Source organism: Schistocerca piceifrons, chromosome 6, assembly GCF_021461385.2.
Source record: "Schistocerca piceifrons isolate TAMUIC-IGC-003096 chromosome 6, iqSchPice1.1, whole genome shotgun sequence".
Classification (NCBI taxonomy): Eukaryota; Metazoa; Arthropoda; class Insecta; order Orthoptera; family Acrididae; genus Schistocerca; species Schistocerca piceifrons.
In genome coordinates this window covers 409,661,878-409,687,251 of record NC_060143.1, presented here as the reverse complement: position 1 = coordinate 409,687,251, position 25,374 = coordinate 409,661,878, and positions in this window count along the sequence as shown.

Here is a 25,374-nt window from a genome sequence, read left to right as displayed (position 1 = left end):
ATAATATCCCTCGAAAATGACGGGGATCTGTGATTCAGCTGCTGCTGGAAGAATTGCCTCCTACTGACCTACAAATGTAGAGCTGCTGAGGAACTTGTACACAGATACATGTTATGAAGAGATAGGAAGAGTTGCCTCCTACCGATCTACAAGTGGAAAGTAACTGAGGAACTTATACGCAGGAATATGGTAAGAAGGGATATGGCAGCAGACTACAACTAAAGTGTAGGAAGTTCAATACATATCACCAACACTAACAGAAAATGCTTCACTGCTTTAAATACACATCGAAATTGTCGTCACAAAAACACTACTCGAAAACGACGAATCATAATGCGACAAGTGTACTGTGAACTGAGATAAATGACTGTAATAATATAGTTACTGTAAAAACGGACCCCAAAAATATCTCACCAGGAGAGAGTAAAGGCAGCTGCACACATGTTCACCTCATTGTGTGGATGCAGATTAAACAACTAAGAACCAGTCTTATGTCCACTCCTACATCCCTTCCTCCCTCCTCCCCCCCTCCCAAACACAGGGATACCGTTTTAATGCCTTTTTTAACCTGTCACTGATGGTGCACAAAGAGGTCCACCCACTGACAGTGAAATGCTGCTTCCGGTTTGCATAAATCAGCCACAGATGGATAAAAGACTCGAGAAGAAAACACTTTCTGGAAGCCGTTAAACATATTTCTTGAAAGAGTGGTCCCCATGGAACAATAGTGAAATACCTGACTATCTGTCACAGGTTAAGAACTAAATGATCAACAGCAAAATGCTTTCAAAAGTTCTCGATGTGTTGGCTCCATCTGAAAGTCGTCCTTGGCTAAATATAGTCACTCTCATGGCGGAAAAAAATGAAATAATACAACCTGTCAAACAGATACATGTGAATATTTATACTAGTTATCCCACTGTATGTTGATCCATCCACTCTCACTCCGACAGGTGGAGAGCACTGTCTGCATTTGCTAGCTTCTGCTGCTGCATGCAGCTATAGCCCATCATCAGTGTGTCCGAAGGCCATCTTGTAGAGTTTTCTGATGCTCCACTGTACTGAATAACAACTTTGTGTGTGTCTGTATGTGTGTGTGTGTGTGTGTGTGTGTGTGTGTGTGTGTGTTCTCATATACTGTGAAAGGATGAAATATTACACTCACTTCACAGAATGTCATCTTTGTCTGTGTTCGTTTGGGAACATCCACCTAAGTAAAATGTATGCATCTGTGGATGATTGAAACCTGCTCTGGAAAGAATAAACACACACACACACACACACACACACACACACACACACACACACACACACACACATACACAAAAAAGACCACTGAGGGATCTTGGTGTTGCAACAAAACCATTCCTGCTGTACAGGTGGTGGAGGAATGCATGATGGTGGAATTTTACACAGCTTATTTACTCCTCATGCAGTAACTTACTGCGTGTTTGATAGAGTGTTACCTTTCTCAACAGCTTAACTGATATAATGTCAGCTCGTTTTTTTTAAAAAAAGTGACTGAATAAACATGAACACTCATTTTCCCCCAAAAAATTTATGTTATAAGCCGTTGTGTGGCGGAAATTTTCGGTGGAACAGTTGTATCTGATGTCAACTAACCTCAATAAGCAACCAACTGTTAAAAAAAGAAAAGAAACACATTTGCGATAATAATAAAGCAGTCATGGTTCCACAGTAATGGATACAACCAATTTCTTTCAGTTTAATGGAAAAATTGTCATTGTTGAGAGCAATTTTTACATTCAAAATTTGTGTGTGTGGTAGTGTTGCAAAAATTCATGGGTATTACATTAATTTCAGACACATGAAATACCAGTACAGAACAATATCTTTCAGTCTAGCTATTTACACATTTAAAAGAAGAAATCATAGTTTTTTTGTATTTTTTTTACATTCAACAGCATGCTATGATTAGCATATCTCTCTCTCTCTCCTCATAATTTTCATAACATCCAATGGAGTAAAACTACGAACTATAACAACTTTGCTAACATCACCTGATGGAGAACTCAATAAGATTTTTACAATATCTCTCTCTTACGAAATATGGAAAACAAATACCATATACATGTTGACATTGAGCATATGTGGCAATCGTATTAAATAGCACGTGTTGATCCAATGGAGCATATGCCCAGTATTCGAAGTTGCTCCCACATACCCGTGTGAAGTTCTATCGCCAGTACTGGAAGAACATTACATCCCACATATTATCAATCACAATAGAGGGTAAGTTTTATGAGCAGACTCATACATACTGTAACACATCCAAGCAGCGAATGACTACAGCTTCATACCATGACTTTGTGGCCTATGTCAGGCACCAAACCAACATTAACACTTTTCGATTTATTGGCTCTCACAGAAAGTTGTTCATTGCAGGATGTAGGGTGTGCTCCTCCCACAACACACACACAGGGTGTTGGATAGAAAAGACAGAGGTGATGTTTTTTTTATTGAAAAAAGAATGTGGAAGATATCATACCATATGGAAACTGGAAGAGTTTGCATCATTGTGGAAGATTTCCAAGATGATGACCTCAACATTTAACCTCATGTTCCACAGTGATGAGTTAGCAGATGTCTTAGTGTTCCATTTTCGAAGAGAGCAAGAGCATTGATTTTTCAAGTTGCACCCCGGTATATGATTACTGTTTTGGTGTCCTAGGTGTTGGTCATTCTGACCTCTGAATCTTTGGACACTGCATATTTCATTTTTTATGGCTTACAATGCATAACCACATGTGGAAAAGGCTGTATTCTCTACGACTTAAGCCCATTGAGCATGGGTAGTATGCACCTTCAGTTTCCAATCACAACAGTGGAAAAATGCAGTGATTTTCATACACCTCGGCTGCCATGTAGGTACCCACATTTTTGTTATATTTTCCTCAGTTTTATGTATTTTTCATCAATATTCTCAATTTCACCAAATTTTCCATAATTTCAACCCATTTTATCCAATTGCTTGAGTTCCTAAATACTGCTGCCGATGACTTGTCACATCAACAAAACGTCTCATTATGTCGATCTTGTGACGCTCTCAGCCAATGACATTGCAGCATGCTTCTCAATTTCTATATCATTGCTAAACCACACCTCCGTTATTAATGCGTGCTCCCTGCCGCAGTTGGATAAGCAGCTGCAGCAGCAAGTCATATACCCTTAGCTCACTTATTTGTTATGTAGTTTAATTCTTAATTTCTTTGCGTGTTTTTGGTATTTGCGTTGTTTAATTCATAAATTTCGGGCGTATTGTAGTATTTGAGAGTTGTAGCATCGCGTTTTAGTACCTGAATAGTGTAAAATCGCGTAGTCTCCTTCCGCCGCCGAGCAGTGTGTCAGCAGTGCGCAAGTAGCAGCATTACTGCATTTACTAGGCAATCTTGTATTTTAATAACCGTTTAAATTTTGTGTCGAATTGTTTGTGCTATCTGTAGATTAGTTCAGACGTTCTTTGCACAACAGTTTTTAGCATGGGTAGGGACTGCAGCTGCTGTGTTCGGATACAGGCTGAGTTGGCATCCCTTCGCTCCCAGCTTCAGGCAGTGTTGGCTTTGGTCACACAGCTTGAGGCTGTAGCCAATGGGCTTCACTGTGGGGGTCCGGATGGGGGTTTTTGGGGGATGGCCAGCTCGTCCCACGCATCCCCCCGATCGGACTGCGACTGTGGCTGCCTGGGATACTGCCCACATTGAGGCTGATCCCTCACCTGTGGTAGAGTGGGAGGTCGTCTCGAGGTGTGGCAGGGGGCGAAAGACATTCCGGAGGGCTGAACGGAAGGCCTCTCCAGTTTGTCTGATGAACCGGTTTCAGGCTCTGTCTCAGGCTGATACTGATCTTCGGCCGGGCATGGCTGCTTGTCCTGTTCCAGAGGTTGCCCCTCAGTCTGCAAGATCCGGGTGGTCGCAGAGGGTGGGCTTACTGGTAGTTGGGAGCTCCAACGTCAGGTGCGTAATGGGGCCCCTTAGGGATATGACAGCAAGAGAGGGGAAGAAAACCAAGGTGCATACCGGGGGGAGTCATTCCAGATGTGAAAAGGGTCCTTCCGGATGCCATGAATGGTACAGAATGCACCCGTCTGCAGGTGGTCGCTCATGTCGGCACCAATGATTTGTGTCGCTATGGATCAGAGCAAATCCTCTCTGGCTTCCGGCGGCTATCTGATTTGGTGAAGACTGCCAGTCTCGCTAGCGGTATGAAAGCAGACCTCACCATCTGCAGCATCGTCGACAGGACTGACTGCGGACCTTTGGTACAGAGCCGGGTGGAGGGTCTGAATCAAAGGCTGAGACGGTTCTGCGACCTATGGGCTGCAGATTCCTCGACTTGCGCCGTAGGGTGGTGGGGTTTCGGGTTCCGCTGGATAGGTCAGGAGTCCACTACACGCAGCAAGCGGCTACACGGGTAGCAGGGGTTGTGTGGCGTGGACTGGGCGGTTTTTTTAGGTTAGATGGCCTCGGGCAAGTACAGAAAGGGCAACAGCCTCAAAGGGTGCGGGGCAAAGTCAGGACATGCGGGGGCCAAGCAGCAATCGGTATTGTAATTGTAAACTGTCGAAGCTGCATTGGTAAAGTACCGGAACTTCAAGCGCTGATAGAAAGCACCGAAGCTGAAATCGTTATCGGTACAGAAAGCTGGCTGCAGCCAGAGATAAATTCTGCCAAAATTTTTACAAAGGCACAGACGGTGTTTAGAAAGGACAGGTTGCATGCAACTGGTGGTTGCGTATTTGTCGCTGTTAGTAGTAGTTTATCCTGTAGTGAAGTAGAAGTGGATAGTTCCTGTGAATTATTATGGGTGGAGGTTACACTCAAAAACCGAGCTAGGTTAATAGTTGGCTCCTTTTACCGACCTCCCGACTCAGCAGCATTAGTGGCAAAACAACTGAGAGAAAATTTGGAATACATTTCACATAAATTTTCTCAGCATGTTATAGTATTAGGTGGAGATTTCAGTTTACCAGATATAGACTGGGACACTCAACTGTTTAGGACGGGTGGTAGGCACAGAGCATCGAGTGACATTATACTGAGTGCACCATCCGAAAATTACCTCGAGCAATTAAACAGAGAACCGACTCGTGGAGATAACATCTTGGACCTACTGATAACAAACAGACCCGAACTTTTCGACTCTGTAAGTGCAGAACAGGGAATCAGTGATCACAAGGCCGTTGCAGATCCCTGAATATGGAAGTTAATAGGAATATAAAAAAAGGGAGGAGGGTTTATCTGTTTAGCAAGAGTAATAGAAGGCAGATTTCAGACTACCTAACAGATCAAAACGAAAATTTCTGTTCCGACACTGACAATGTTGAGTGTTTATGGAAAAAGTCCAAGGCAATCGTAAAATGCGTTTTAGACAGGTACGTGCCGAGTAAAACTGTGAGGGACGGGAAAAACCCACCGTGGTTCAACAACAAAGTTAGGAAACTACTGCGAAAGCAAAGAGAGCTTCACTCCAAGTGTAAACGCAGCCAAAACCTCTCAGACAAACAGAAACTAAACGATGTCAAAGTGAACGTAAGGAGGGCTATGCGTGAAGCGTTCAGTGAATTCGAAAGTAAAATTCTATCTACCGACTTGACAGAAAATCCTAGGAAGTTCTGGTCTTACGTTAAATCAGTAAGTGGCTCGAAACAGCATATCCAGACACTCCAGAATGATGATGGCATTGAAACAGAGGATGACACGCGTAAAGCTGAAATACTAAACACCTTTTTCCAAAGCTGTTTCACAGAGGAAGACCGCACTGCAGTTCCTTCTCTAAATCCTCGCACAAACGAAAAAATGGCTGACATCGAAATAAGTGTCCAAAGAATAGAAAAGCAACTGGAATCACTCAACAGAGGAAAGTCCACTGGACCTGACGGGATACCAGTTCGATTCTACACAGAGTACGCGAAATAACTTGCCCCCCTTCTAACAGCCGTGGACCGCAAGTCTCTAGAGGAACTGAAGGTTCCAAATGATTGGAAAAGAGCACAGGTAGTCCCAGTCTTCAAGAAGGGTCGTCGAGCAGATGCGAAAAACTATAGACCTATATCTCTGACGTCGATCTGTTGTAGAATTTTAGAACATGTTTTTTGCTCGCGTATCATGTCGTTTTTGGAAACCCAGAATCTACTCTGTAGAAATCAACATGGATTCCGGAAACAGCGATCGTGTGAGACCCAACTCGCTTTATTTGTTCATGAGACCCCGAAAATATTAGATACAGGCTCCCAGGTAGATGCTATTTTCCTTGACTTCGGTAAGGCGTTCGATACAGTTCCGCACTGTCGCCTGATAAACAAAGTAAGAGCCTATGGCTGTGTGGCTGGATTGAAGAGTTTTTAGTAAACAGAACACAGCATGTTGTTATCAATGGAGAGACGTCTACAGACGTTAAAGTAGCCTCTGGCGTGCCACAGGGGAGTGTTATGGGATCAATGCTTTTCACAATATATATAAATGACCTAGTAGATAGTGTCGGAAGTTCCATGCGGCTTTTCGCGGATGATGCTGTAGTATACAGAGAAGTTGCAGCATTAGAAAATTGTAGCGAAATGCAGGAAGATCTGCAGCGGATAGTCACTTGGTGCAGGGAGTGGCAACTGACTCTTAACATAGACAAATGTAATGTATTGCGAATACATAGAAAGAAGGATCCTTTATTGTATGATTATATGATAGCGGAACAAACACTGGTAGCAGTTAATTCTGTAAAATATCTGGGAGTATGCGTGCGGAACGGTTTGAAGTGGAATGATCATATAAAATTAATTGTTGGTAAGGCGGGTGCCAGGTTGCGATTCATTGGGAGAGTCCTTAGAAAATGTAGTCCATCAACAAAGGAGGTGGCTTACAAAACACTCGTTCGACTTATACTTGAGTATTGCTAATCAGTGTGGGATCCGTACCAGATCGGGTTGACGGAGGAGGTAGAGAAGATCCAAAGAAGAGCGGCGCGTTTCGTCACAGGATTATTTGGTAACCGTGATAGCGTTACGGAGATGTTTAATAAACTCAAGTGGCAGACTCTGCAAGAGAGGCGCTCTGCATCGCGGTGTAGCTTGCTCGCCAGGTTTCGTGAGGGTGCGTTTCTGGATGAGGTATCGAATATTTTGCTTCCCCCTACTTATACCTCCCGAGGAGATCACGAATGTAAAATTAGAGAGATTCGAGCGCGTACGGAGGCAGTCGTTCTTCCCGCGAACCATACGCGACTGGAACAGAAAAGGGAGGTAATGACCGTGGCACGTAAAGTGCCCTCCGCCACACACCGTTGGGTGGCTTGCGGAGTATAAGTAAAAAAATAAAAAAATAAATAAAAAGAAATAAAAAATGTCTGTGCGACATTGATGGAAGAAATACAACGAGAAATATATCTCATGGAAACTGCTAAACATCTAAATGTTCTGTATGTGTGTGATCCTGAAGATGGATGTATACCAGAAAGTCAGTCCTCATTAGAAACATGCTTGTCCTTGCAAAGCTGTACCGGTGACTTCAATGGCTTTCTTTGAAGGATCTAGTGTGGTATCGATAGCTACGATGCCACGGCATAGGTACAAGTTCTTAGGTTGGCACTACGACACCGACACCGACGACAGCACCCTCTATCCGGCGCTGTGCACCTCTACGAGCGCCGATTCAGATTCTGCCCATTTGATTCCGAGTAGATGACCAAGCAACATTGTTTTCAATTTCATAGTGGGCGAGCTACTACAGATTTTGCCTGTGTAACTTTTGAGAGCTTTGTTACATCCGGCTTCTCACTTACGTGCTCCTCAGTGCAAAGTTACGTATGTCGTTGACTAATATTCTCTATTAAATGTACTTTCACGTAAAAAGCTGTACCGAGAGTTTTACCTCACCTGCTCCTACTCACTTCCTACATTCAGCCCGTCATTCAGTTTACAGGAGCAAACCCACGCGCCGCCTTCCAGGCGGGATGAAAAATCTAGCACTTGAATCCACTCAGGGTGACTGGAAATGCTAGCTTCATTGAGTGATCTGACCCTAGAATCTTCGGACACAGATTTAGGGGGCAATCTTTTCTATGGATTACAATGAGTAACTGCTTGTGGGAAAGAGCTCTTGGTATTACACCAGTCATGGTCTGATGTTAGGATGTTAGGTAGTGTTGCTGATGTGTAGGATAGCGTGGTAGTATTGTTTTGACACCAAGTCTCTATAACTGGCTCTCCTTCCACTATTAAGACGTGTATGTGTATCATCAATCCAATATCCCCCCTGAACACAAAGCTGTATTGATTCTGGTTAGTACTCCAACATGTGCCCAGTTTTCATTATTGTTTACTGTAAATGCTGATAGTCTCCCCATTGTAACCAGATTTCCACATACCCAATGTTTAAAGCTATATGTAAGTTCTGTTTGTACATCTGCAATTGCCTCTTCTTTTACGAGTTACAGCTGTCTTCACTGTGTACCCCCGTTGTCGTTTCATGACATCAGTTTTGTACAGCTCCAGTTTTCTTTTTTGTATACATAGCACCTTAACTATACGTAGAAGAGTAATTTCCTTAATAGGGAACAGTTTAAGTCTGTTCGATAAATTGGTTCCTTTCCATAACATCTGAGGGAAAAACACTGTTTGTGAGAACCATCTTCAATTCAGCAATATCTATATTCGATGGTGTGGTGGAGACCACTGTCCTAGATTAGGGCAAATGTATTTCGCCTGCTTTAATGTAACGCTTCTGTATACTACTCATATCATCTTTGTTGGAGCCGATGTTACGAATCCCTACGTATTGTACACAATTAAAACTGAATGCTGACAGAGCATAATTCTTGAACTTCTCTCGGTTTTGAGTGTCTAGTAGGTTGACATTTCATCAAAATGCTCCCAAATCGCATCAAAATGTCTATCAAAATGCATCCAAACTGTGATAAACTGTTTCCAAGGCCAAAACATCCATCGCAACAACTCTCAGTTCCTTCACCACTACAGGAACCCCTCATATTGGCTTAGCTTTTCTCCAGTACAGGTGACAAAGCTACGCAGGTCCTCAATACATTCGTGGCAACGACTTCCATCACTGAGCTACACATGCAGCATAGACACAAAAATGATTGTGGTTTTTCTTCTGGAGTGTGAATAGATAGCGTGGAAGATATTGTTCGTTATTGATGTTTCAGTGGTCTAAAATTCATGTAATAGCCCGTGCACAACAATATATTTGAAAGACGTCGTCACGCACTGGTTTTAGATGCAAGGAATGTTCTCAGCTATACCAATTTGTCCATCAAAGTTCTCACTTTTGCTGAGATGGATGTTCCGAAAGACCAAGGACATTCTGTGGTGATCAGTAGTTTTTACACCAAAATAGTGGGAGTGTTTGATTCATTTAGAATTTATTATCGATTTTATATGTAGTAGACATGTACAAGTGATGTATGATAGGTTAATACATGTATCAGATGTATTTTTATAGATCTCCGACCTCGGTAGTTTTCTCCTCCATCATCGACAAGAGTATTGTAAACCAAGTTCGTAGATTTACTCAGGTGGGTGTTGCAAAATATGAAAAGGCAGGAACACGAATTGTAGCTTGCTGATGGGTGTAGAAATGAATGTCTTCTTTCCGACATGTGAATAAACAGCACGATAGCAGCTGTTTTGTATTCACATTTATACAAATAAAATGTATGTAATACCATATGCATGACAGTTTATTTACAGGACTTCCATAGACACCAATTGGAAGTGCTCAGAAGTTAGGAGGCTGCTGGAAGCAGCCAGTGGCAGTAGGTGTGGGTGGAGGATAGGGTTGGGGGCGCAGGGGAGTCAACGCAGGTGGGCTGAACAGTGACAGCATGCACCAGCCTCAGTGGCTGCTGGTCATCACGCCCACCAGTCTGGGGAGCTGCCTCTTTCCGCCATGAAATGTAGCTCAGGACTGTAGCATGCTGCTGGCTGTTTTTCTCCCAGAGAGTTCTCTTTGCCCCATCCATGACAAGTAGTCAAGTATTTCATATTGTTCCAGAGGGGGGGGGGGCATTTCTTAGAAAAACATTTGATTTCGGCAGATCTGAAACTGTATGTCATTGTCAACCCAAATCCTGGTCAAAGCAGAGCACCTCCTGTAGATGTGCTTCTTTGTGTACCATCAAGGGCAGGTAACAAAAGGCCTGGAAGACGAACATCCCTACCTAGGAGGAGGGGTAGGAGGGAAGATAAAACTGGTTCTAAGTGCTTAGTCTGTATCCTTACATCAAGCTGAATATATATGCACTGGAAGGATTTTTTTTTTTTTTTTTTTTTTTGTTCGATAGTTGTGTGATGTTAGTGCAATGTTTTGTCTTTGCTTAGAAGCAAGTTCAGGATGCACTCATAGTTTAAGATACTCATTGCTGTTGTGTTTTTTTAATAGTTCTCAGTATTGGTTACGGTGGTGTTGTTGGGTCCTAATAGCATTGGTGAGGTCTTCCACTCATTGTAGTGTGTGGGACTTGATAACTGAATATATATTTAAGGACTGTTGGATGTTGTTAAGTGCTTGTTTTTAGTACATTAAAAGCAAGATTTAATGTTTCAGTTCAGTATTCACTGTAGCAAGCATACGTATATACCACGAGTGTGAAATTACACTTCTTTAGCTGGAGATTTCATTGATTTTAGTACTATAGCCGCTATTTGCACTGTTGCCACAACAGTCTTCATTTTTAAAGCGTAAGACTACAGCCTCTACAGGATGTGAGGTGAGGTGAGGTCTTTCCAGAACAGGTTTCGATAACCCACAGATATACCTAGAGCATTGTCAAAAAGCATTTTACTTAGGTGGATGTTTCTAAATAACAGAGATAAAGACGACATTCTGAGAGATGAGTGGAATATATCATCCTTACACAGTACATAAGAAATCTCCCTCTCTCGCTCTCTCTCTCTCTCACACACACACACATACACACACACACTCAAATGCAAAGTTGTTATTCAGTACAATGGAGTTTCTGAAACCTATACCATACAGCCTTGGGACAGTTCACATGCAGAAGTAGAATGGGTAATGATGGGTTATAAATCCATGCAGTGGTGGAGATTAATGAGTACAGACACTGTCTTCCATCTGTCTTAGGCAGAGCTGGTGGATTGGTGCACACTGGATGGGTAGTATAAAGATCTGTGTATATCTCATTTACATAGGACGTATTATTTCAGTATTTTTCCTACATGAGACTGCTTTTACTTAGCTGAAGACCAGTTTCAGATGGAGCCAGCACATCCAGAACATTAGAAAGCATGCTGCTGTTGACCGTTCAGTTCTTCATGTGTGACAGATAGGTATTTCTATATTGCTCCTGAGGGCCAGTCTTTCCAAGAAATACGTTTAACAGCTTGTAGAAAGTGTTCTCTTGTTGAGTCTTTTGTCCATCTGTGACTGATTTCTGCAGACAGTGTATCACTGTGAGCATATGGTTCTCTTTGTGTACCCTCAGTGACAGGTTAGAACAAGCTGGAAAATCGGTATCCCTACCTATGAGGGGAGGAGTGAGAGGGAGGAGAGTAGGCAGGAAGGGGAGATATGATTGTTTATAAGCTGCTTGGCCTGTATACACACGTTAAGGTGAACATCTGTGTGGCTGCCTCCATTCTCTCCTGGCGAGATCTTTGGGTCAGTTTTGCAGTACCGTGATTTTTCTCAATTCCCAGAGTGTGTGATGCCTTATGATCCATTGTTTATGAGCGGCGGTCTTTCACGACAATTTTGATGTGTAATTAGAGCAGTGAAGCATATCCTGTCAGTTGTGATAACTTTTATTGGTCTTTCTACACTTTAAGTGATAGTATGCTGTCATATTTCTTCTTAGCAAGTCTCTGTGTCCAAGTTCTTCAGCAGCTATATACTTATGGATTGGTAGGAGACAACCGTTCATATACTTCAGTGATAGTTTGCTGCACTATCCCTCCATACCATGTACTGCTGTACATCTTCCTCAGAGGTATGCACTTATAAATGGTATGAGGCAACTCTTGCTGCACCCCAGTGGTAATTTGATACCTCACCTCATGCCATGTATCTCTAAACAACTTCCTAAGCAGATATATGCGGTAGGTGACAATTCTTCTGGCAGCACCTGTAGGACTATTTCCCGCCAATTTCATGTGGTATTGTGGACTAGGACACAAAACAAGATGAACATATACACATATGTGATCGGGAAGGAAAACAAAACCCACTTCAGACGTCCTCAGTTGACCCCTATACATCAAGTCGAGCAACTCTGGATCATTCATTCTGGGGAGTAGAATGGGATGAAGTTGTCTCCTGCACTGTGGATTGACAAGCCACTTCAAAAATCTTGGACAGCTCCAACACGGGCAATAGTTTCTATGAGTTGCAAAATGCATCTTCAGTCCATTCTGCTGCATCAACTTTATTTGCTGAAAAGTATTCTCCCTACGCTTGCTCATTATCACTTCCTTCCATTCCTTGTGTAGGAGGATACAGGCACAGTACTCAGCTGTATGCTTACAGGTAATAACATTTATTAAACTCCTCTCTGTCCAACACCAACATCTCATCAATTGAACACATTCCTGCCAAAAATAGAGACAATACCTTCCACTCCAGTCTTTTTCCCCTGATTCACAGGTGGGGTAGCGAGGCAGCTGTATGACAATCCAACATGAGAATAAAACCCTCAAAAACACAAAAAGTGAATAAATAAATACAGTACCTTACATCTTTTCTCACTTTCCCCTCGAATTCACAAGTGGGGGTGGGGAGGGGAGGAGTCTTGTCTCCCATAGACTAATTAAATAGGGAATATGTAAGTTGAATTTTTATGAATAAACAATATATTATCATGTCCTCTGCAGCGTAATTGACACTGATTTGAATTTCGTGTATTGAGGTCCTTCCACACCACCGACTCAGACATAGCATTTTCCACCAATTTACACAGAGGGAGTGGTGGGTGATGAGGGAAGGAGAGGGGGTAGGGAAGGAGGGGTGGGGGATGAGGGCTGGGGGATTCCCACAAAGGAAAAATGACTCAGTACTAAACTAGGGAGGGATAACGAAAAAAGTGCCCTACAATTGGCATCCACTCCCAGAAGGTTGAGGAGGAAGAGAGGGTAAGAAGGCATTGTGAGTCTCTCAGAAGGTCAGATTATCACCAGGGTGCAATAAATCAACTCTCAGGGAATCACAAATCAATTAGCATAACAGTAGGTTAAGGGGAGAGAGAGGGATAATTTGCTCCTGAATTTATGCAAGCTGCATAATCAAAATGAGCCAGAACACATATTGTAGGTACCTGATTAATTTATATGGAATTATTTAGTTACTGGAGCCCCATAAGCTGTCGAATTTCGGTAATGATATTCACCTACAGAGAAATGAAGATGGTACAATGGATCAGTCATCCAAGTTAAAGATATCAGTCACTGTGTGGAAAAGAAAAAAACATCCATTTCGAAATATATTTCGAGAGTCGTGACGTTTTTTGAAATAGAAGACTGTAGGACCGTACTAATCCAAAGTGAAAGTACAGTTTTGGTTGGAGCCCGTCGAACAGAGCTGTGTTTTGTTCTTTGGTGGATCGAGGTAAATGTCGAGTTTGGTAACCGTCTTTTCAATGCCTTGAGAGATAGTTGAAGAACAAAACAACCCACAGTTGAGGGTAAAATGTTGCTGTATATTGCCACACGATAAACGAATAAAGACATCGAAAAAATTGATAAATAAGCGGTTTATTAATAGAACCAGTTAATTCTTTTAAAATTGTTAGTTAGGGCCATTGAAGACGATTGGTGGGTGGCACGTAAAATAAACAAATAGAAGACCAAAGAACCTTGGAGTATTTATGTTATCAGACAGTTTGTAATCAGTTTGCAGTTACGACAGCAAGACATAGTCGTTCCATGTAAGACCTATTCAAAAGTTGAGGTTTCTCAGTGAGCAGTCAAAAGATGCATCACTAGGAGAGACAGAAAACCATGCAAATGGAAGAGGGAACATACTGGAGCGGAAGCCATAACTATTACTGCAATGACAATGAAATGGATTTGAATGGCTGATAGAACAAGGACGTTCTTTTTTGGAGATAAAAAAAATAAACATTTGCTAAAAGAATGTGTAGGTTGATACGACACATCCAGTGGCATAAAAGAATAGTTAATTTAGTAACCAAGGTACACTATGCGATCAAAAGTATCCGAATACCTGGCTGAAAATGATTTACAAATTCGTGGCGCCCTCCATCGGTAATACTGGAATTCAATATGGTGTTGGCCCACACTTAGCCTTGATGACAGCTACCACTTTCGCAGGCATACGTTCAATCAGGTGCTGAAAGGTTTCTTGTGGAATGGCAGCCCAGTCTGCACGGAGTGCTTCACTAAGGACAGATGTATCGATGTCGATCGGTGAGGCCTAATACGAAGTCGGCGTTCCAAAACAAACCAAAAGTGTTCTACAGGATTAAGGTCAGGACTCTGTGCAGGCCAGTCCATTACAGGAATGTTATTCTCGTGTAACCACTCCACTACAGGCTGTGCATTATGAACAGGTGCTCGGCAGTGTTGAAAAATGCAATCGCCATCCACGAATTGCTCTTCAACAGCTGGAAGCAAGAAGGTGCTTAAAACATTTGTGTAGGCCTGTGCTGTGATAGTGTCACACGAAACAACAAGGGGTACATGCCCCTTCAATGAGAAACACGACCACACCGTCACATCACCGCCTCCGAATTTTACTGTTGGCACTACACACGCTGGCAGATGACGTTCACCTGCCATTCGCCATACCCACACCACGAAACGAGGCATCGTTTGGCATTTACCGGCGTCATGTGTGGCTTATGAGCAGGCGCTCGACGATGAAATCCGAGTTTTCTCACCTCCCGCCTAACTGCCATAGTACTTGCAGTGGTCCTGATGCAGCTAGGGTTCCTGTGTGGTGGTCTGCCTATTATACACTACGACCCTCTGTCAGTCAACAGACGAAGTCGACCTGTACGCTTTTCTGCTGCACGTACTCCTTCACGTATGACTTCACTATCACATCGGAAACAGTGGACCTAGGGATGTTTAGGAGTGTGGAAATCTCGCGTACAGACGTATGACACAAGAGGCACCCAATCGCCTGACCACGGTCGAAGTCCGTGAGTTCCGCGTAGCTCCCCATTCTGCTCTTTCGCGAGGTAGCTGATATGGAGTACCTGGCAGTAGATGGCAGCACAATGCACCTAATATGAAAAAAGTCTGTTTTTGGCGGTGTCCGGATACTTTTGAGCCCATAGTGTACAAGATCGTAGAGGGAAGCCAGTAGTACAGTTAGCAGATTCTGAAGAATGTAGATTGCAGTAGTTATTCGGAGCTGAAGAGACTCACAAGATGGAATAGCATGGTGAGCTGCATCAAACCATTGTTCGGGCTGAAGACCGCAATAAGAAAATCAAGGAAAGCAATTCCAGATTTCTTCTGGCCTGGTTACTCAAAGTAAGAGATTATCTATCCGCATTCTATCTATTTGTGTGTCTAAGTATATATGTTTGTTCACAGTTCTGTCTAACTTGCAAATGATTAAATATGAATCTTGCTCTTTATTCCTGCACTAAGAATTTTACCTAGAAGTGGATCCATAAAGACAGGTTATTTATGTCATAGGCGGACAGTTCCTTCCCTTCGGTTACTACGAAGTATATTATATTAATGATAATCACACTGAAATGACATGCATTTATGTGTTGTAATTTCACTGTGTTGTTTCAGTAAATGTCATACGCGTACAAGAGTGGTTAACGGTAGCATGTTTCCACGATTAGGTAACAGAATTAATCAGTCAATAAATATTAACAAACACACTATCCCTCGTCTCTTATTTAAATGTTTATTGTGTATAAATTCTGATTTGAGTAAATTGTGCTGTAGAATGACATGCATACATCTAGGCGTTCTTAATTTTGCTAATCCTTGATGCCACTGGTAAAAAAATTATACAACCTTTATATTATACAAAATATATTTTATAAGTATAATATAATTTATATTATAATTTATGTAATTTATATAATATACAATATAATTTGTATCACGCAAAATTATACACCCTTTCATCCGATGCACCGTGTATGTATGGAGTAACGAGAGTTTACAATTACCTCTGTACTTACCGAGTGTGTGAATGTTGCCTTAGCAACAAAAATTCTAACGTAGTCTGTCCCATTTTATAATTCTCTTTCATTCCAATTCTCATTACTCATTTAAGGCCGGATGTTTTGCGAAAACATCCTGACGTTCAGGATAGCCTAACAGTTCCTATTATATCGTTCTGCTAGTGTTGTAATCACTTTTTAAAAACCAAATTTTATTAGCTTAGGGAAAAGGGAAATCCATCCCCGCTAACAGTTGCTGACATAGGAGAAATCCCTGTCTGCAAATAGATTTGATGCAGACGCTGTGACATTACAGGAAGGTGCCTTACAGAAAGCCAGATGCTGGTGAACTTTTGACGACTCGTGTCGTTTACCCTGCTGCGGGGCCGAGGCAAGAAAGGCATGCGAGGAATGCAGACAGAGCTGCTTCCTGGAGCAGTAGCGTTCTGTAGTTCGGGAACATGAAGTCCATAAATGGCTGCAAATGGTGTCCAAGTAGCCGAAAGTAATTACTTACAATCAATGATCCATGTAAACACAGCCACACCATTATGGAGCAAATTGACTCCAAGTAGCCGAACTAACCGTTTCTAGTCAGTGATTCATGTAAATACTGCCCCTGAAGGAGGGAAGCTTAGAGATGACAGAGTGGTAGCTAAGATAGACGAAATGGAAGATGAGTACAACACATTTTCAACTAAACTACATCACAGACCCTGCAAACATGACACAGAAAAAGCTCCAGGGAAATCGCAGCGACGAGACAAGCTCACTGCAAATTCAACCATCGCTCTCGGGTTATTATTATAAACGTAACTTTTGTTTGTAAATACAACTGATTATAAAATTAACAACCACTAAACCACTGGAGTAATCTGTGCATGGCCGACCGCTGTGACCGAGTGGTTTTAGGAGCTTCAGTCCGGAACCGCACTGCTGCTACGGTCGCAGGTTCGAATCCTGCCTCGGGTATGGATGTGTGTGATGTCCGTAGGTTAGTTAGGTATAAGTAGTTCTAATTCTAGGCGCGACCCTGTGACCGAGTGGTTCTAGGAGCTTCAGTCCGGAACCGCACTGCTGCTACGGTCGCAGGTTTGAATCCTGCCTCGGGTATGGATGTGTGTGATGTCCATAGGTTAGTTAGGTTCAAGTAGTTCTAATTCTAGGCGACTGATGACCTCAGATGTTAAGTCGCATAGTGCTTAGATCCATTTGAACCTTTTTTTTTATTTTAATCTGTGCATGTGATGTGTAATAGAACGCTGTCAGCATCGGTAAACACCACAACAAACCACTTCCAAATTAGGCATATGTATAAAGAGCTACAGAGGAGTTTATTGAAAGCTAATATGCAAATCTGACAATACTAGTAATAATCCTCCACAGGTACAAAGAAACAAAGACGGCCTAAATCTTTACCTAATGTTCCTAGTGGATGAGTAACCACGATCTACTGTTTGATAAGTATTTATAAATTTTCTTGAGTTTTGTCACATTGACAAAGCATACTAGGCGTGTTAAATGAACTTTGTAAATAAGTTGTTTAAAATAGTGTTTACATTTTAATGAAAGATTGCATTTTGACAGCAGTAATTCTCTATCGTTTATAAGAATTAAGTTTATGCGTAATTGACTTTAAATTTTAATGGTTGTTATTATTTATCTAACCTATATTCAGTCGTGTGTGAAGTCACAGAAAGTATTTACGATAAGTGCTAGGGCGCTCGAGCCAACGGCCTTGCCATTGTGGTAATACTGTTTCTCGTCAGATCACCGACGTTAAGTGCTGTCGAGCTTGGCTAGCACTTGGCTGGAGGACCGTCCGGATCTGTCAAGTGCTGTTGGCAGGCGGGCTCCGCTCGGCCCTTATGAGGCTACCTGAGGAGCTCCATGAATGGAAGGTGGCGGCTCCGGTCACGAAAACTGAAAACGGCCAGGAGAGCGGTCTGCTGACCACATGTCCTCCATACCCGCATCCAGTGACGCCTATTGCCTGAGGATGACACGACGGTCAGTCGATGTCGTTGTGCATTCTGAGGCCTGTGCGGAGGAAGAAAAGTTTAGTTTTAGATACGGTGCGTGAGATATTTTGCTTGTCAGTATTTTTCTTTGGCCAGTGCCTTTCATGAGGGACTAATGTTGGTTTGGCGAGGAAGCTGTGTGGCCAAGCTGCTTCGATTTAAATACTTTATTAATTCAGTGGACTTAAAATAATTTCGTGAGAGTGAGATACGAACTCTAACTTTTTATGGTATTTAGATTATCCGTGTTTTTTAATTACTGATTTCAATATGGAACTACCCAAACTTTATTTCGGCTTACAAATTAAAGGATGCTGTGAACTGTAATTATTAGCTGCAGTTGTTATATGAATCGAGTTTTTTTAAAAGAGCGTATCTCATGCTGAGTAAATTTTTTAGAACACACAAAAAACTGTGTCAACTCCAAACTACGAAACATAGATGCTTTTTGGAGGTTTTATGTGATTAGTACAGTAATGTCTGAGTTTACGTGAAAAGGATTTTCTCCTTAAGTAATTATGCTATGTGTAATTAAACTATAAACTTCATTGGTTTACGCCCTTTTAAAAAATACATCCTAAATAAAAAAAATCATGTCAGAATCAAGCAAACCTTACTTTGTTTTTAAATTTCGTTTAATTGTTTTTCAAAGGTATACCAAATACTATTAAGAGCACGGTTTATGATACAAATCACAATAATTACTAAAAAAGTATAACACCAGTACTGTCATCAACAAGACTACATAAAATGCATTCATCTTATTCTGTGGCATTTTCTGGTTCATTTTCATTTGGCCAAGAAAATAGTTCTGTGTAGAAATACTTGTGCTCTTGAGGAATGTAGAGTTCGATTTTCTTCAGGACTTTAATCTTTGCTCTTTTGATGGGAACTTTCCCAGAAGAATAAAATGGCGATAATGGCGGAGCAGGTGTCATGGAACTGAGAGCCATGAAGAAAGTGTGTCAGACCAGATCATTTATTGTCGAATACCCCTTAATGTAACCCTTTCTTTCACGGGAATAGACAAAGTGATAAAGAGTACTAATTGAAAACTTAGTTCTTTCATTTCCGGGTTTGCTTTTAGTCTCTTCAGAGATAGCATACTTTTTGTAGTGCAATGGCCACCAGTTTTTGAAACCCAGAATTTCTGTAGTTGGCACTTCTTTCACCAGAAACTTTCCTGGTACAGAACTCTCTATAATATGACGACCAACCTCGTGCACTGAATAGATTCTATCAATTTTTTTGAGATGCTTTGCGATGATTCCAAACCTCTGTGACCTCTCACAGGGAAAAATTGTTGTATTTTCTTAAATCGACCTGTGTCTGTGAGTGAGAGAAGATGTCGAGAAAGTGTCTAATTTTTGTTTTGGTCTGAGCAGTTATCTGAAAAAAAAAGAAAAACGGAGCTCTGTTTTATTTTGAGGCACCTCTTTTATAAAATAAGCTGTCTTAAATAGAAAAGCTCCTTAAATGGAATCTTTGGTAGGGTTATATCCTGCATTTAGTCAATTGCGATGGACAAAACACGGCTTTGTTTTGCCCCTCTACAGATAATTCATGCCTTAGAGCAGAATAACACTTCCTACTCCTGCGTTTGTGTATTAATAGTTAGGCTGTAGCAACCTTTTAGCAACCTCATTAAGATGAGGGGCTTTAATTTTCTGGTTAAGTTCTTCACAGGTTTCATATTTTGTCCTGAGAATAACGCGATTTATACAATGGGAAAGATCTAATATGATCGTGAATCGCCTCATGCATTTCAGGTGCAAGACGTCTGGTAATACCTCCACCTCTTTTATCTTCTGGAGTACATTCAGTCATTTTTAAATCTCTGATTCTTCTGACTCGCTTTTCACTCACAGAAAAAACTGAAAGAAAAACTTTCATGCACACCTTCGTTCGATCACTTCCTAAAAGAATGTGGAAAGAGAAAGTAGCACTTTCCACTACCTTGGAATTAATTCTATCCTCTGATCTTCTCTGTTTAACTTCACCTACATCAATCAATCCTTGTAGATACAAATCTGGGCATTCTTACTAAGAACATTGTAAAATTTTGAAAACACATCCATACAGTTGTCTTCCCCCAGATTGCCGGCCGCGGTGGTCTCGCGGTTCTAGGCGCGCAGTCCGGAGCCGTGCGACTGCTACGGTCGCAGGTTCGAATCCTGCCTCGGGCATGGATGTGTGTGCTGTCCTTAGGTTAGTTAGGTTTAAGTAGTTCTAAGTTCTAGGGAACTGATGACCACAGCAGTTGAGTCCCATACTGCCCAGAGCCATTTGAACCGTTTTCCCCCAGATTGTCCACACACCTTATTGTACATCTAACAGAAGAACGAAAAAGAAAGAAGCAAATGAGTAATTGTTGCAGTAAACACAACTACTACATGGTCGTTCTGAAGAAGATAGAGGCTACCATCTAAAACAACTTTGTTTACCTATCAGTGATATTGTTATTAATTGTTTTAATTATAAACATAAATTATAGCTTTGAAACAATAATGTATTGCTAAATCATTTATACAAAAACGGAACAAAATAATGGTAGCAAAGTGGCTTACCTGCGGGAAAATTCAGGTTTTGGCCTCAACAATGTTGCCTCTGTGGTTAACATAACCTTCACCTTTGAGTCTGGCCGCTTTTACTTTATTTACCTTATATAATCATGGATTTGCACCACGTTTACTTTTGCATGATTTTTCGGCCTAATCACAACTACACACGGTATCAATGTCACTCATTTTATCGTTAGATGTGAACTAATTGTCAACTGAACAGCAATGGAACAAAGGCTGTATATCACAGATTATAAAATAAGCGGCAAACTGAAACAGGTGTTTGCAATGCTGCCAACAGATTTTTTTTAAAGAGGCGGAAGTCAGTGACATACATCCATTAAAAAAAGAACACCTTCGATCTTTGGTCTTGGATCCTCGTACAATGTGAGGCATTAGAAACGCCTTTTTAGAACTAATGATAGGCATATCTATCGGGTTTCTGAAACAACAAAAAACTAAAAATCAGTGAAATTATGAGTTACGCCTCTTTAAAAAAACTCGATTCATATACACTCCTGGAAATGGAAAAAAGAACACATTGACACCGGAGTGTCAGACCCACCATACTTGCTCCGGACACTGCGAGAGGGCTGTACAAGCAATGATCACACGCACGGCACAGCGGACACACCAGGAACCGCGGTGTTGGCCGTCGAATGGCGCTAGCTGCGCAGCATTTGTGCACCATCGCCGTCAGTGTCAGCCAGTTTGCCGTGGCATACGGAGCTCCATCGCAGTCTTTAACACTGGTAGCATGCCGCGACAGCGTGGACGTCAACCGTATGTGCAGTTGACGGACTTTGAGCGAGGGCGTATAGTGGGCATGCGGGAGGCCGGGTGGACGTACCGCCGAATTGCTCAACACGTGGGGCGTGAGGTCTCCACAGTACATCGATGTTGTCGCCAGTGGTCGGCGGAAGGTGCACGTGCCCGTCGACCTGGGACCGGACCGCAGCGACGCACGGATGCACGCCAAGACCGTAGGATCCTACGCAATGCCGTAGGGGACCACACCGCCACTTCCCAGCAAATTAGGGACACTGTTGCTCCTGGGGTATCGGCGAGGACCATTCGCAACCGTCTCCATGAAGCTGGGCTACGGTCCTGCACACCGTTAGGCCGTCTTCCGCTCACGCCCCAACATCGTGCAGCCCGCCTCCAGTGGTGTTGCGACAGGCGTGAATGGAGGGACGAATGGAGACGTGTCGTCTTCAGCGATGAGAGTCGCTTCTGCCTTGGTGCCAATGATGGTCGTATGCGTGTTTGGCGCCGTGCAGGTGAGCGCCACAATCAGGACTGCGTACGACCGAGGCACACAGGGCCAACACCTGGCATCATGGTGTGGGGAGCGATCTCCTACACTGGCCGTACACCACTGGTGATCGTCGAGGGGACACTGAATAGTGCACGGTACATCCAAACCGTCATCGAACCCATCGTTCTACCATTCCTAGACCGGCAAGAGAACTTGCTGTTCCAACAGGACAATGCACGTCCGCATGTATCCCGTGCCACCCAACGTGCTCTAGAAGGTGTAAGTCAACTACCCTGGCCAGCAAGATCTCCGGATCTGTCCCCCATTGAGCATGTTTGGGACTGGATGAAGCGTCGTCTCACGCGGTCTGCACGTCCACCACGAACGCTGGTCCAACTGAGGCGCCAGGTGGAAATGGCATGGCAAGCCGTTCCACAGGACTACATCCAGCATCTCTACGATCGTCTCCATGGGAGAATAGCGGCCTGCATTGCTGTGAAAGGTGGATATACACTGTACTAGTGCCGACATTGTGCATGCTCTGTTGCCTGTGTCTATGTGCCTGTGGTTCTGTCGATGTGATCATGTGATGTATCTGACCCCAGGAATGTGTCAATAAAGTTTCCCCTTCCTGAGACAATGAATTCACGGTGTTCTTATTTCAATTTCCAGGAGTGTATATTCATTTCTACTGTTTTACGTAGTATTTATTCAGAACAATGAAGTCAGTTTGCGTAGCGACTGGTAGTGAGAAACTATACGTTCGGAGTGAGCAGCTCATGGCCTCGTGGCTAGCGTTGCTGACTCTCGGTCACAAGACCGTGTTTTCGATTCCAGGCCGAGATTGGGATTTTCTTTGCTAGAGATTGTTTCTGTGTGTGCGTGTTTGACTTGCAATACGGCAGCCGAGCCCCGGAAGGGATATCTCCATAGATGCCATACGATCATTTCAATTAATTTGAGTGTCAGTGTGCGCGCGCCCGCGCGCGTGTGTGTTTTTGTGGATTACTATGCAGTTAAATGAACTTTGCACACGCTTCTTTCTGTATTCAGTGCTCTCCTCACACTACCTACGTTATATAATTAAATACTGTTTGTTTTCCTCTAAACCTGCTGTTCATGTCAGACCACCATTCTCAAGTGTGTGAAATTCAGTTACCAAACATTTATTTGGTTTGAATATAGTGAGAGGCACCCACATGCCTTGCTCATACTGCGGCATCAAGCAGTCAGGCCTGCAAGATGAGTGGTCTGCCAAGCGAGTGGATTCATTCTTATTTATCGAGTAATATGAACTCTCGTACTCACAATAATGTTACAAATTATCCTCCTGTATGAATAATACGCAACGGAAACGCACTTCTGACTATCAGTAATTTACAGAACTCTGACTGTTCACTACACACTGGCAATACCACATTTTCTTTTTATTTTATTTAACGGCTTTTATCAACACGTGGTCATCGCACTGAATATGAATGGCGCACGCATTATAAATTCTGGATATCATGACAACATACAATTCGAAGGAAAAGGCCACCAATCCTTTTCTTTTCACTATCTTATTTATTCCGATAAATTCTATAACCTAAACACACAAATTCTATAACCTACAACAATAACACATGAGAAATTCCGCCCAGTGGGCATGGCTTTACATTGGTGATTATCTTATGGTCTCGTAATTATTTAACGCTACAGTGCACTTTCTGGATAGGGTGGTGGATCCTTTATTATATCTCACACTTCGACCCTCACAATCACCTTCACGAAACTTTCCTCCAGACCGAGCGGTACAGAAGGAACAAGCATAACCCACTACCTCTGAAACTACCTTGCTACTCTCCCATGCAAACCACACATACCCAAATTACATGACATACAACACACTACTACATGGAATACAACACAATAAATAGTCACAACACTATCACTTTCAGCTTTCCCACTTCAATTAGTACTTATCCCAGTTTCACACGACACTGCCCCACTTCGTATTTCTTCTTTCCTACTATGAACTCTGGAGATATATGCACGTCTTCCTGTGCAATGCAAGCCAAGTGGCGTTGCTGGATAGACGGCTGACTCACCTTGCTTCTCTCTCAGAGTATTATAGTTTGAATCAAGCGTCACATGGAAACATAACATGCAAAGTAATATTAAGAGCATATTCATCACACACACGAGTCCTCAACTGATACCATGGACGAGTACTTCTCTTTATCCTTTGTCTAATACACAGATTGAGACTCACACAGTACTCACCACGTGGAAGTACTCGTCTCTAATTTCAAGTCCTGCGCACGCCATTCCTTAAATATTTCAACTTATAGTACACACGCTAGTAATTCAGCTTAACTTAAGCACACGAAAGTATTTCAACTTATTGCTACACGTGGTTTCATTGTGACCGTTGGTCACTTCCGAAGATTACTACGATCCCATTAATATTACCTGCCTGACATTTAATTCTCCCCACAAATGTTCCTGAAATAGAGAAATTATTATTTCAAACTACTCTTAAATATTCCACATGCATACCATGTCTCCACTCTTTTGTCTTTACGGAGCATAACTCAGACAGGTCTTAACAGCACAAGATCCAGCGGCAGAGTGCCGAAACATGGCCGTTCTTCAGGTCCTCTCGCATCTCTGCTGAAGTGGGGGAGCACCTTGCTACCGTATTGGTCAGCCACATTTCAGGCGCTCAAAGCTCAGGTAAATTTCATCTCTTTGGTCCAACCAAAGGTGGCCAAAGGATCGTCTCAAAGATGATCATATATTCACATTCACTATCTGCGGTTAGCAGACGACCATACATTCATTTCACAGATCTCACCAAACTGGGTGTAGGGATTTATTTTGTGGGAGTGCACATGTGATCAATTAAATAAATAAATTGTCATTCTTTCCCACACTAGTATCCGGCTTCGCTATAATAATTGAAATTGAGTTATTTTACAAGAAAAAATGTGTTGTTCTGACAAAAATAATGAAGTATATTGTAACTATTTTCAATGTCAGGCGGTACTGTACCCTTTCAATAGGCTTCTGGTTTCGCCAACATCAGTAATTCCACGGCATTCGCCCAGTCCTTTTCTTATTGATCTGTAATTCTTTTTTCACTGATTTGTTTATTTAATAAAAAGTTTTATGGATTAATTCTGTGTTGAATTTAAGGGCAGCGATCCATGGCATACCCCTCAGATTTCACAACGAGACAAGACAACCAATATTTATGTCGTACATTGTCCACACAGACAGTGGCACGGAAAACCGCCGGTTCACTCATAGCCTCGCTGTCAGACCAGCAAGTACCAATTATGTGGAGGCAGTGACAGTTTTGCCCGCTGCACTTAGTGTGTCAAAACATAATCCTTCACATATAAAATCT